Source organism: Equus asinus, chromosome 11 (assembly GCF_041296235.1).
Source record: "Equus asinus isolate D_3611 breed Donkey chromosome 11, EquAss-T2T_v2, whole genome shotgun sequence".
NCBI classification, from domain to species: Eukaryota; Metazoa; Chordata; class Mammalia; order Perissodactyla; family Equidae; genus Equus; species Equus asinus.
Genome location: NC_091800.1, coordinates 37446015 through 37460274, shown reverse-complemented (window position 1 = coordinate 37460274; position 14260 = coordinate 37446015). Strand labels below are relative to the sequence as shown.

The 14260-nt window shown below is 32.0% G+C and overlaps 1 protein-coding gene and 1 long non-coding RNA gene across 4 annotated transcripts in view; one reads left to right on the top strand and one right to left on the bottom strand.

Moving 5' to 3' along the window:
- Nucleotides 1-4182, top strand: part of LOC139039795 (uncharacterized) — an 80714-nt gene extending 76532 nt beyond the window's left edge. The window contains exon 4 of the long non-coding RNA XR_011493006.1: nt 3358-4182. This is a non-coding gene — a long non-coding RNA (uncharacterized lncRNA). The remainder of the gene's footprint in view (nt 1-3357) is intronic.
- Nucleotides 1-14260, bottom strand: part of PCDH17 (protocadherin 17) — a 95062-nt gene that overhangs the window by 66497 nt on the left and 14305 nt on the right. The window lies entirely within an intron of this gene.

Here is a 14260-nt window from a genome sequence, read left to right as displayed (position 1 = left end):
TATATCTACAGTCATCATCTGCATCTCATAGATGCTGAGGATTCTTCTGTCTCATTGAGAATTATAAAAATACAAGTTCTTTTACTAAATATTCTCAATAAAGAGTTTTTCTGAACTTTGACTTTTAAAGGTATACTCTGCCAACTTTTAAAATCCACGTAGAAATCCCATATTCATTTGGACAGACTACAAATTGATTTGGGATATAAAGATGCATTTAGCCACACTAGCAAACCCAAGCAACAGCCCTATAAGACTGTCACCTTAAATATTTAAATATGAATTCTTTAGCTCAATTTTCATTTCTTTCAAATTTGTTTTTCTTGTGTGCAGTTCCTGTTTACCCAACTAGAAAAAAAAAGTACTTTAAAGAAAGATTTAAGACTGCATTTATGGCAAAGAGTAGCTTTTCCTTTCAATGCAGGAAACAAACATGGCTTTATCGTGAAAAACTGAGATCCATCCTCAGAAATGATGAGTTTTTGAACTTAGAAAATGCCTCTTAAAATCAATTTTGCATTTGGAAGCAAATGAATAGAAAACCTTTGTAAAGACGCTAAAGAAATTTAGTATGAAATGATTAGCATCTAAGATGTACCAAAGCTAGGCAAAATATTGTACAAAGTGTACACAAAATAATTTTACAACTTTGGTGTAAAACTAGGATAACATTACCTAAAATGTGTGCTTTTATGTTTTATATGAGATGATATATGAAATTTTCTTAGTTATATAACACAATTCCTGTTATAACTTTTTTATTATTTAAAATCCTACACGCAGCACTGTAATGATCATGAAATAATGATAATTGGATGAAAGTCTGGTAAATTTTAAAGCAAGACTTAGGTATCTAGAAAAATGAGACAACTGTAGGATGAGAAAAATAAAAACCTCATTATTTTGAGTCTTATTTCAAATAAATTTCTAAGAAAAAATATCAGAATGCTATTCTTCAAATGTATCCCTGAAAAAGGAAGAGAGAAGAATAACGTGAGCATTAGGAAACTGGATTCTATGATTAGTTTTCACCATCAGAGGTACTATTTAAGTAAATGTTGCTCAACCCCTTGGTGCTAATTTGCCAGTATTATCCTATATTTCCCAATATAGAGTCATGGGACAGTCAGGAAATTTCCAATGGAGAGAAGAATTTTGACAAACCAAACAGCTCTTTGCATTTCCAGAATCTTTCATGTGGAAACACAAGAGGCAATGGTTTATAAATTGCTGGCATTCTTGATATTCTTTTGCCTTTCTATGTCAGTTTCTTCACCAAAGAGGAGACCTTTGGGACAGAGGCCCAATAGGTAAATTCATTCCATAAATACACATTTAGCTCAGACCATAAGCAATATAAAAAAATCCAGCATTCGACAATGTAAAATTCACAATATCTGAGATCTAATCAGGAATTACAAGGCATGCAATAAACCAGGAAATATAACTCATATGTAGGAGAAAAATCAATCAATAGAAACAGATCTAGGCAAGAAACAAATGACAGAATTAACCAATAAGGACCTTTAAAATCTATTAGAATATTAAAAGTATGGTCAAGAATGTAAAAGCATGGCCCTGAGCATAAGTGCCTCCTTAAATTTTGAGCCCTAAGTACCTCCTTGTCTCATCTTAATCTCGTGCCTGAAGGACAGAAATAGATGATATAAAAAAGACCCAAATGGAACTTCTAAAAATGAAAACTACAATATTTGAAATTAACAATACACTAGATAGAACTGACAGCAGATTAGAAACTGAGGAAGAAAAGATGCAACATTTTGCACCAGGTTCTAGAAGCATTTGCCTCAATAATTATATATAATATTAAATCTATTTTTTGCATTTATCTATATAAACTTTATATGTTTGTGTCAACATTGTCTGCATAAATTTGTAATATACTAGAGAGTAAAGACAAGTATGTCAAATGCCAAGAGGATCTCCCAAAAGTTGCAATACAAATATGAAGAAAGTTTAATTCTAGAGGTATTTATCTAGAATAGGAATTATTAAAAAAAAATGAAAGTATGTCTTCAACTCTTTAAAGTCATCATTAAGAGAGCAACTTAACTCTCACAGACTAATTTGGGGTTGGATGTTTACTTATGGTATTAAATCATATCATTATAGCTTCAGTTATACTTAGATGATCATTCCTAATCCAGGAGTACAGGGGAGTGGAATTTTGAAAATTCCTTTGAATTAGGAACACAAGGTTGATTGCACATATGGATGCTATTGGTTGAAAACAAAATAAATTGAACTTTTCCCTTAATTCAAAGTGACTGCTTTTCACAGTGATCACAAGTATTCTCTTTGCAACAGATTGAACACAGTGGAGTGTTAAGACACAAATAATTCACTTTAGCCTTTTCATACCGACATTGCTTCTGATAGTTTTGCCTTCAACAGAATATATGGTGTGGTTCTTTGTACATTGCTGAAGTAGGCAACAGCATTTTAAGCCATTACTTATAAAGTTATCTGACAGCACCTATGGCTTTGGAATTTTTAAAGTGCATGAAGTATGGCAATAACTGTAGTTATCAGTGATTTTCACAATAATACATTTTACACAAGTATAGTGTGGTTGACATTTGTGTTTTGTTCTAAAGGCATAATAAAACCAAGAGAAGTTTGTACCACATTTAGAAAAACTAGCATTATTATAAATTAAAAATGGGAGAAAAAGGACAGTCACATCTTGTAAGTTAGAATTTTAAGTCTACTGCTCGATTAGGATGATTTAGATGATTTTTTTAAAGTGATGTGGCTGTATAGTGAAACTTCTGGCAAATATTAACTCTTTTATAAGTGAAACTGATAACTTCAATAATAAATTCTGTGCTAGAATTTAATTATGTAATTTATGAATCTTGAAGAAAATCATCTTTGACAAGAGAGAAGAAAATCGAGATAATCAAAAGGTAAGATGAGTGATAATTGTTATCTATGAAAGCATGCAAAATAGAGAAGGCTGCACATTCTTTTTATGTATTTCTGAAGCTTGGGGCCCAGAGGTCACTAAGGTGCCACTGAATGCTAGATGTGCTTTCTCATTGGCAATGGCACAGCATTACACCACGAGTTCATGTCTTAGGAAAAAATCCACATTTACTTCAGAGTTGCTAATTTTGACATCCCCCAATTAACCCATTCTCTTTGGTACAGTCAGCCTCTCCATCTCAACTCTATCCAATACCCAGTCTTCCCTTTTTCTTCCAGTGGTGATGGTGGCGAAGGGAGTTTGGAGTTGTTTGCTTTCCTGTTTTTTGCTCTCTCTCAACCAGACATTCCATCTTAGGAGACTTCTCTGCTTTCTTCCTATCATGTTCCTTCTCCATCTCTATTAAGAATACTGAAGGATCTTCCCACTGGAAGGAATACCTAAAATGGGATCCCCTGCAATCAGCCCTCCAAGATGAAGAACTCAACACTCATATACAGCCAACGAAAATTCATTACAAGCCTGAACTTCTAGAATTCTCGACACATGAACAGAAGGATAGAACAAGGAAGGAGACAAATTGGTGACACATTATTTTATTTATTACCACTATGAATGCTGAGTCTTCTGCAAGATACTTTTCCTTAAAATCTTATTTTATTAATTTTTAGGAACTTGGTAATAAGCAAAAGGAAATTTTTACAAATTGAATTATGTAGATTCAAACCAGTTCTTAGTCTAATGTATTTAGCTAATATAGACATGCTTTGAAACTACACTGCACTGAATCTAAATGTATGTAAATAGCGTCATTGTGCACACTGTGCTAGGAGATTTGGAGTATGCTGTCTTATATTAGGATCTGCAAAACAGTAGTATTGATACTCATGATTCATTCTTCTGAATTGCCCTAGGATACACAGTAGTGTTATTGTCCACATCTTACTTTTTTTAACAGAGAAACTGTAGCTAAGTGACTTTCATAAAGTTGCCCATTATAGACTCAATTCATTGTAGAACAACAACACTTGCCAGAGACAGCCGGCACCAGTCAGTTGCTGTACTGCCTCTCTGAGAAACAGGGAAAAATAATGATCCATCTCAATACTTTTAGAAATAAGTTAATGAGAAATGAATGTAACTTGCCTTGAAAATGCTTTTAAAAATTGTTACATACTATGCAAAAATAGTACTGCTATCACCTCTAATAAAAAGAGAGCTCTTTGAAAGTCTGCACTTTCACCTTTCTATATTTCCATGTAAATCATTTTAATATGCTGAACATTACATATAACACCAATAACTAGATTTTTCCTAGACCTAAACTACAGTTTAATAATAATGGCCATTTATTATCAAATATTCTAATGCATACAGCAGGCTTAACTACATGTTTACTTACTATCATTATAGTCACATAAATTGTAAAAATAGGCACTTCTGAACACTTACTTTTTAAAGTGTAAAAGAAATTTAAAATATTACATTTAATCAACCATTATGTAAGATTCCCAAACAAATAACTAATTTAAAAGGTGAACTGAATTGCATGTCTGTTATCCATTTGATAAGCAAAGTTTTCGACAACACACTAAAATTAAAAATATCATGAATGTAATAATTTTGGTAAACATAATTCACCAGACTTGCTCCTCAAAATATTAAACTGTCAATCAGAAGATAGTGTCAACTATTATTTCGATAATAGGTTATATTTTGCAAATGAGAGAAAAACTTATCAACAAGGTCAGTTTCGTGTCTGATTTTGCATCAGCTTTTCAAGTCATCACCTGCATAGGTGCATTGCAGTTTCTAACAGGAGGAAAGAAAAATAGGAGGAATTCAAGGTGAAATTGAATGAGGCAACACCTTTCTAATTTTTTCCTTCCTCTAACTCTTGATAGGCCTAGAGAATTTTTGACTCTTTATAATTATAATCAATAATTCAGCCAACCGCTAATCAACCAATATATTTTACAAGAAATTAGTAAATACTTCGGGAGAATTTTTAAGTCCTCAACTTTTTGCATGGATTTCAAAGATAATTTACTAACCCCTTCCAAAAAGCAAAACTTACATAAAAATTTAAATTTCCAAAAAAACGTGCCCATTGGATTTTAATTTTTAGTTTGAAAACACAAGAGTAAGTTGACAGTACAACTATGGAAATTCAGGCAATAACATATATGTAATTTAGAAAACTTGTCCTCAGAAATACTATTACAAAGGAAAAGGCATTCCTAAATTTGAGGAAAAATTAATTATTAATCAAACATGAGTTTTAGTTCACTAGACTATTTATCATTTTCTCTCTGAAACACAAGAGTGAGTATCACATTTAAAATGTATGATTCAATGGAAAGAGTCTATTTTAGGTTGGTGCTCATACCTGAAATTAAAATAAAGCTAAGTATCTTTACTAATATTAACATATTTTTAATTAAACATTAGCACAAAATGAAATGAAGTATCTCTAATCTTTATCAGATTGTCACTTAAGACCTAATTCAAACATCCCCAGCTCTTCCTTTGCTTGAAGACTCTAATTCCAAGAATTTTTTTCTTCTAGTGAAAGAAGCAATCTTACCTAGACAACCACTTCATGAGACAATAGGTCTGTATTCTTCTAGTTTTGAAACATTTTGATTTTGTTAGAAACTTTTTATAATGTACATGGTGTAATTTTTTTAGAAACACACAAATGGTAAAAAGTTAAGAAATATTGTTAACAATATTTAACTATATTATTAAGAATATTATTAATGTATTAACATGTTAAAATATTAGCAATATTTAACTATATTATTAACTATATACCTAATAGTAAGGCATTAGTAATGCCTTACCACAGTGGTTGGTAAACTCTGGCCCATGACCCACTATCTATTTTTGAAAATAAAGTTTTATTGGAACTCAGCCATGCCCTTTCATTTATCTGTTATTTATGGCTGCTTTCATGCTTCAATGGCAGAGTTGAGTAGCTATGACTGAAATCATATGGCCCACAAGCTGTAAAATATTTACTATCTGGCCCTTAATAGAAAAAGTTTCAGGCTCCTGGCTTAAAAGGATTGCCTCAGCTCTTAATTATATAATTAAAATTTTTACTGTACTCAATCCTGTAGATAAAATACTAATAGGGCATTTTCATATATGCACTATGCTTACCTAGGTTATAGTTTAGGGAAAAAATCACAAATCATTTTCATCCTCTGTAGGACACAGATTTGCCTCACAGAGTATGCATTTGGAAGGCGCCTGATTGAAAAATTGTTCACATTTTTATAAGTGGGTTTCAGTGTTAGGTGATTTGTGGCATGTTTACATTCAATTTCAAAGTCTTAAAACTGTGGAAACAGCACCATCATGGCAACACCTGAAAACAAAATGCACTTAGACGCATGAAGTTTCCTGAAGTGTATTACAAGTTCCTCTAGAGTGTACTTAGAAGAAGAGTTAAGTAACCCATCTTTCCCAGAGGAAAGTATTCTTCGGTTCTTGGTCCTTTGTCTCCTTTGCTTCCTTGTACATTTCACAGGGTTATCTCATCACTATATTTTAACCCTTCTAAATTTCCTTTAAACCAGCGGGGGCCATTATAATTATTTCTAATACATGGATGGAGAATTTGAGGCCTGTGGAATTAATGAAAGGCTAGCCGGAGGTTGCAATATGACGAAGAAATATAAACAAGTTTCATTTGACTAAAAATTTTGGCACTCTTTTAAATAAAAAAACCTGCAAGTACTATATAATTCATCTCGCTTTTGTGTGTATTGTGCTTTTCTTTCTATTTTATTCTATTTACCATTGTCTGCTGTATTCTACAGATTTATTATTTTTATTTTAATAACGCTTGCTCATCAGTGCTCCCTCCAGAGTTCTAATACCAGGTCATACCTCCTTAAATAGTTTTGTTCCTATAACTGTTCAGCTCTGAATTAGATCAAACACAGATAAAAGCAATTAGGTCTACTGAACAATTTTGATTAGAATAAAAGGATCAAAGCCAGGTCTGTGATCATATCTGAGAATCCCTGGCTGCTTCTGGAGTCTCCAAAATTTAGAAATAGTTTCACTATATTATATAAGACCAAACTAGAGAATCTCTTGAAACTACTGCTGGTTCCTCATTTGAAAGACTTTGTGGCAATGTGTTATACATAATTCCAGCAGAAGTTTTGATGATTAATATGTAGAGGTCTTGGAGAATTCTCTTCCAAATTGATGTAAAGTCTAGGAACTCAGTGCAGTACTTCATAACAGAAGTATTCACGTGATAAGATGTTCTCGGACTCCACAGGTAATTCAATATACATGCATGTCGAACATGATATCGCTGGTATAGGAGCAAAACCCTTAAATTTCTCTATTCCTAGCTAGCTGTATACACTTGGGTAGCATTTCTGAGCTTCAATTTTCTCACATGAAAAGAAGTGCAAATGAAATCAAATGCTATCATATGTCTCTAACTTTCTAGTATTCATTGCCCTACAATAGTTCTTTGTGAAAACTTCTTTGCAGTTTCTACCTGGTGTGAGGTTTCTTTTCCTACAAGCTCTTCCTGCATAAAAACCACAGTTCTTAAGGAAGACAACATCTTTCCATTTCAGAGTTCATTTTGGTAGTTTAAGAAGTTTAACATATCTGGAAACCAATTTTTGCAAGAAAGTCTATCAACAATTGGTCTTTTTTTAAAAGGTCTACTTAACATTAAGACAAAAGTGGCCAATCCTGGTTTAGAGACGTCAAAATGGAAATTTTCAAGAAAACAAATTAGCATTCCAGTAAAATTACTTTTTTTATAATTTTAAGTACACTGGAATAAAATTGTACTCTCGTACAATTGCTAGCATTTAGGCCAATCGAAATATTGTTTTTACAGAGAATATGTCTGCATATCGGTGCTCTAAAGTTTAATTGCTTCAGAATGTTTTATGTCATTTCCTGTTAACAACAATAATAATACGTGTTAATATTCATTCAGCATTTAGTATCGATCAGTCTTGAATGCATAATCATATTTCATCTTTACTTCCTAAGACACCCCTATGAATAGCAAATATTATTACACCTGATAAGAAAGAAAAAGAAAACAGTTAAACAACTTTCTCTGGACTGAAAAGCTAATTTGTTTTTTAAACGAAGAACAGTGGGAATAAAATCTCAGTGTAAAGAATCTGTCCATCAGAGAGTAACTGATTAAATTAATATATCCATTAAATTGACCCAGAATTCCACAATTGTTAAGATAATATGATACTATATCATTGACATGGAAAGATGTCTTTGATATATTTATATAATTTTAAGCAAAAAGCAGCTTAATTTATTATGTTTAGTATATACCACTTTTTGTAAAAAATCTAGTGAGCACATGCACACATGCCCATATGGAGTGGGAAGATACACAGGTTCACAATCCCTTATTCTAAACCCTTGAATCCAGACATGTTTTGTAATCCCAGCTCTTTCATATTTCAGAATGATATTTTTTTGTATATGTCATGTATTACTCATGCCAGCAGGGACTGGTACAACACCTCAAAATTGAACATATTGATGTTTCTTCAGTAAAACATGTTAATATTAACACTAAGTGGAACAAATAAAGATTAAAAATAGCTTTAAATCAGTTCAGATCTGAGTCCTTTAGATTTTGTAATTAGAAAAGGGATAGTGGATCCGAACCACAAAAAATTTAGCAATAGCTACCTCTGAGTACCAGATTATGAGCATTTACCACTTTCTAAACGCAAATTCCCCTAATTTCAGTCCACAAGTACATAATGAGTTTTATACACCAGGCACTGTTTTAGATATGGTTTTTCAGTAGCATATTTTCAGTTAGTAAGAATTTCTCTTAAAATTAGGCAAAAAATGCAGTCATTTAATTTTGAAAAAAATGAAAAAGAAATTCAAAGACATATACTGGAAAACAACTTGAAGTTATTTTAGTGCAAAAATTTAGATTTTTGCATATCAGAGTTGTGCAATAGTTGTTTTTCCCATGAATGAAGTCTCTTCTAGGGAAACTATTGACTTTCTAAACATCAAACAGGAAAGGAGTAACTGCCCTGCAGTCAGATGTAGCCAATTCATCCCTGGAGGCTGACTACAAATTCCCAGTTCAATGATAGAGTAGTTGAAATCCAAAGGCACTAGCGGAGCAGTGCCTGAATCTCAGCTCCACAAGTCTAGAGGCACAGTGTCAGTGGAGCAGCTCCATCTTTGGAATATCTGCATGGAACAAAAAAAACCAAGGGTCCAAAAATCTCAAATATTTAAATCTCAATTGTCCTTGAAGAACTCTTCTTACAGATTACCTAATTCTATGCTTTATAAAAAATATTATGTCTTATTGGTGCATTAGACACATTTTGTCTAAATATAAAACACAAAGTAAATAATTTTCCCCAAAAAGAAATGAAAAAGCAAGATTGCTCTCTTTGCTGATAGTCTCCTTTCTCTTTCCTTCTTTTCAAAACAGGGCATCAGGTTATCATATATAGTTTGAAAAACAGGTTTTTCCTCCCTCTGAAGGAGCATGAGTTTATTCAAGCAGAGTCAGGTAGTTTATAAAAGCTATTCACTTAATTTTAAAAAGTCAAAGTATAAAGCTCTTGCCTTAGTCTAATGTGATTTAAAGATCCTGATATCCTTTTTCTTGAGAGGACAGAACATCACAAATCTGAAACGGAGCACCTCGTAGCACAGCGCATAAATAGCTCAAGCTGAAAGCATAACAATAAGTTCTCTGTCTATTATTGCAGGACCAATAAATAAGCATAATGAAAATCATGACACATTATTACATTACTCTGTATTGCCTCTATTCATTAAAAAAAAAAAGATGAGTGCATTTGAAATAATTTCACATGTCAAATGACAATAAGCCTTGCAGTTGAAATGATGCTGAAAGGAATATTTGTAAAGGGCAGATGTATAGTCTTATGTGGCTTATATCAAGATTACGATAGAAGTAGGAAGATCTGAGCAGTAACTGCTTTGCTCCAAAATGGTAGTAGCATAGTATCCAAAACATTTACATCATTCACCTGTGCCATGTGTGTTTGGGAATTATGAAGTGAATAGAAGCACATTAAAAAGGTTTAGAACAAGCTTCTGTGTCAATTAGCACTTGGATAGGTTCTACTTTTTCAGTTTCCCTGTTGATTTAATATACTAGATTATATTAACAGCACTCACTTGTAAACAGGGAAGATCTGAATCCTATTAATGGAGATATGCTGCCAAAATAATCAGCTTCATACTTAACAAGTTTCCAAGTATTTGGAAAAGCTGTGAAATGGGATTATAAGGTTAAGCTGTGTACATCTGGCTCATCACTATATAAATATTTCAGAAATTTGATCTTGTAGGCTGAAGAAACAGCTGTCTAATCATGACTCTTTTCCAGCTTATATGAACTTTAGTGAGGAGAGCAGTACACAAATGCTGACAAGAGATCATGATCAATTTACATAATGCACTTCTTATATTAAGCGTATAATTTTATCATATATCACCCTCATAAATGAAGACATAAGAAACATTTTAGGAAGGTTCTGTGGTATCACACTCATAGTGACAAAAGGGGTTGGGGGAGATGCCAAAATTTTTGAAATTCAGAGCAACCACCTGAAATACTAAATACCGCTTTTTTCTTACGCCATGGTATGTAATTTTAGTGCAATTGGGATGTTGTAAGTATAAATGTAGTGTAATATGGACCCGGAGAATAATTAATGAGAAGCAGGAGTTCATGCATAAAGTGACAGTAAAAAGTTCAGCAGTCCCTCTAATTAATCGAAACCTTAATGAAGTCGAACATTAGTTGCTTTAACCAGATCCAGCATTATATAACTATGCTGACTCTTTGTCAAATATACACCAGTCCATTAAGCCTGATTTTATTTTTTCAAATTTTGTTCAAAAAGGTAATTGGGTTAAAAACGTACTGAATATAGCTCTTATCAAATTAACTTCAAATGTCCAACTTGAAAACATAGATTTTGAAACTATGGTCCAAAATGGCAGGTAAAGGTCAATGAATTGAGTTTCCAGTTATATTTCCTGGGAGCAGATGGGTGCAATGAAACCTAATGATTGAATTTTAAATGCTTTCATGCACGTTTTATCTGTTTCCCAACATGTTGATTCTACCTTAATGCTCTAACAAGATAATAGGTTTATCACAATTAACCAACTGAAATGATATCTCCATTTTCCAATTATTCATATCATATTACCTGGGGATATTGAATCAGAGCTCCTTTCTTTCTCCCACTCCTAGTGCCTTTCCATTACTATCCCACACTTCCACCAAATAAAACCCAAACTATAATATCATTAAATAACAGATGTGTCTTGGAGATTTGATTTCTCTAGTTAAATGATGAGTATTTAAAATAAAGTTTACCTTCACTGAGCCTCAACGGAAAACTTCAAAAGAAAATAATTTTAAGGAATATGTTGACTAAGTTTCACTGTAAATTTCCTTTCCTTACATTATGAACTGATATGTTAGTCTATTTCTCTGACCTGCATAGGTATAAACATATAAAGAAGGTTTATTAGGAGGTAAAAATATTAAACTTTCTACTTTCAGGAGTGGCAGATGGAAGGTTTTATCTCTACTATATCTCAGTAGTGCATACTCTTGCCCGGACAACAGGAAGAGGGAATCCTATGGAGAGGTTTACTTTATAGCTTTTATATAAGAGAAAAATCAACATTTTACCTCTTAAAATATATACTCAAGTCTAGATTAAAGGAAATCCAAGAAGCTTTTATTTTAATAATCAAAAGTTTCTTGTCTATTAAATGCATTCTAATAATGCTAAACCTAATACTATTCAATCCAATCCATTTCAGAACCATCCCACCACTATATAGGTCCAGCATATAAAATCAGCTACATGAATCTCGGGTCCAAATGAAGAAATAGGTAAAGATAAAACTGGTGATAAACACCACCATGGTCTCATCAACATATATATCCAAATGTTTAAAAAATACTTACATTAGATATAAATATACAAGGTTCTTAATGTATCTCTGTAAAAATATATTTTCAAATGGATATCACAGAAAAGAGACCAGATGGCAAGGATAAGGAGAAACTAATTAGAACAAGTTAAAACAAAACGCAAATAATTCCTTTCCTTTGCTTCCCTTCAATTATGTGTTTTGAGACTTTTCAAATAAGCAATTTTTTAAAGTTTTTAAATAATGAAATATGTTTTTAGATTATATGGTTTTATGTGAAGACTAACATAAATGAATGAAAACGTGTATTTGCAAAACATTCACATTTTTTGTGAACATTGTTTGGAAGTCATATTTCCAGTAGATTTCTAAACTGTATTTTTTAAAAGAAAGCATGTATGACAGTTCAAGAAGGAGCACATTCAGAGAAATGAGTAAAATTCGGCAGATTATGGAATCTTACAGGCCCAGCTTCTGATCCACTGTCTGAGAGAATATCTGCTCCCAGTACTTAGGCCTCTTGGACGACATGAAACCAAGACCTAGCTAAGCATCCCACCTGGCCAGAGCAGTACTGATTGCTATGTGCCTTCTTTCCCCAAATGCCAAATATTCCAGCGTAAATTTACAGAAGGGCTTGAACTATAACGTTTAGATAATTGTGGATATAAATGTCCCCTTTGCGAACTTATTATTTGTGATCTTATCTTACGTAATATTTAACACTATCAGTTTAATCTTTCAGAAAGTCTTTCTCTGCTTTATGAATGTTAACTGACAGTGAATCCTAAACTTCTTAAATTTATATTCTATGCTCTTTTTTAGTATTTTTTCCTTCATTTTGTATCCCAGCCTCTCTGGCAAATGGGGACAATTAAATTTTTAATACAGTTTGAAAGCTTATTCTCCTTGAAGCTTTTATTCTATCAAAGCTCTGTCTTGTTAGATATGGATTTTGCAATTAAAATTTAAAATTCAAATAAATAGTAATTAAGTCACGGAATAGCTTAAAAGTAGTAAATTATTTCAGTTAAGAGCTTTTTAAATTATTTCATTATTTATTAATTGAATGAATGATTAGGAGTGGAACAACTCTGCAGGTCGTAGATTATTTTAAATAACAACATTGAAATGGGCAACACACTGTTTATATGAATGTTTTCTTATGTTTCCTCAATATGTGCATGAAAATTCCATACCACCTACACAAGATAAATTCTGAAATTTTAAGAAAAACTTTGTAAGTTTGTTTATTATTATTACCTGCATTTGCTAATCGCCCATGGTGATTTTCTTTTCCCATTATCAGATGGCAAATTGTTGGTACCAAAGTGATTAAATCATAAAATTATACATCAACAAATACAAATAAATGTAATCCTAAAATTATTATTGATGATTTATCTATAATTTCATTTCATTAGAAAAATCATATGGAAAGAAATTATTTACATTTTATGGAGAGTCTTCATTAATATAAATATCTTAAATGTAATTAATCTATAGAAAAAGGATCACATTAGTTTCTTAATAATTTACTAGAGCTTTGTGATCTTTAAAGGTTTAACAAACATACGTAACATCTGAATTGCCTAGTTTCAATACTTTATAAACTATACCAACAAATGGGACAAAAGATGGGAGATATGCTCTTACCCACACTATTTTCTCTTGCCATACTGTATATATATTTATGCACTTAAATACATGTGTGTGTATATATATATAAACAAATTCTGTGAAAGCTTGACATTCATAATTTGAACCTTGTTCACCTGTTTTTTTCCATGAACTTGTAATATTATCAATAGAGTTGTATAGGAATTTTCTTTGTAGTTATTAAAAAGGTAACAACTATAAATAAAAATTATCAAAATATGCCACCTTCAAATAAATTATTTACCAGCAAGTCATTATTTCAGTATGTTTATATAAATAATAACTTAGACTTTGTCCTTAGTAATTTCTAGGTTTGAATCCAAGCTACAGCTCATATCTGAACACTGATCAGATCCAATTACAAAGAATTCATATACTTTTAAGTGCCTACTATGTACTAGAAACAGTGCAGGATTCTCTCAACTATAGTGACAAACAAGACGGATGTGGTTCCTGTCCTCAAATGTTCTGCTACCTAGACCTCTTTGTGACAAATTACCTTTACTAATAAAGAGTTACAACCCTGATCCATAGGTTTAAAACTGTTCATATTTAATAACATTCACTAATTTGTGAGTACATCAATTAGATCTTGGTTAAAAATGGAGTTTACACACCACAACCAAAAGAAGGAATGAATAGAAATTGATAGAGTGTTCA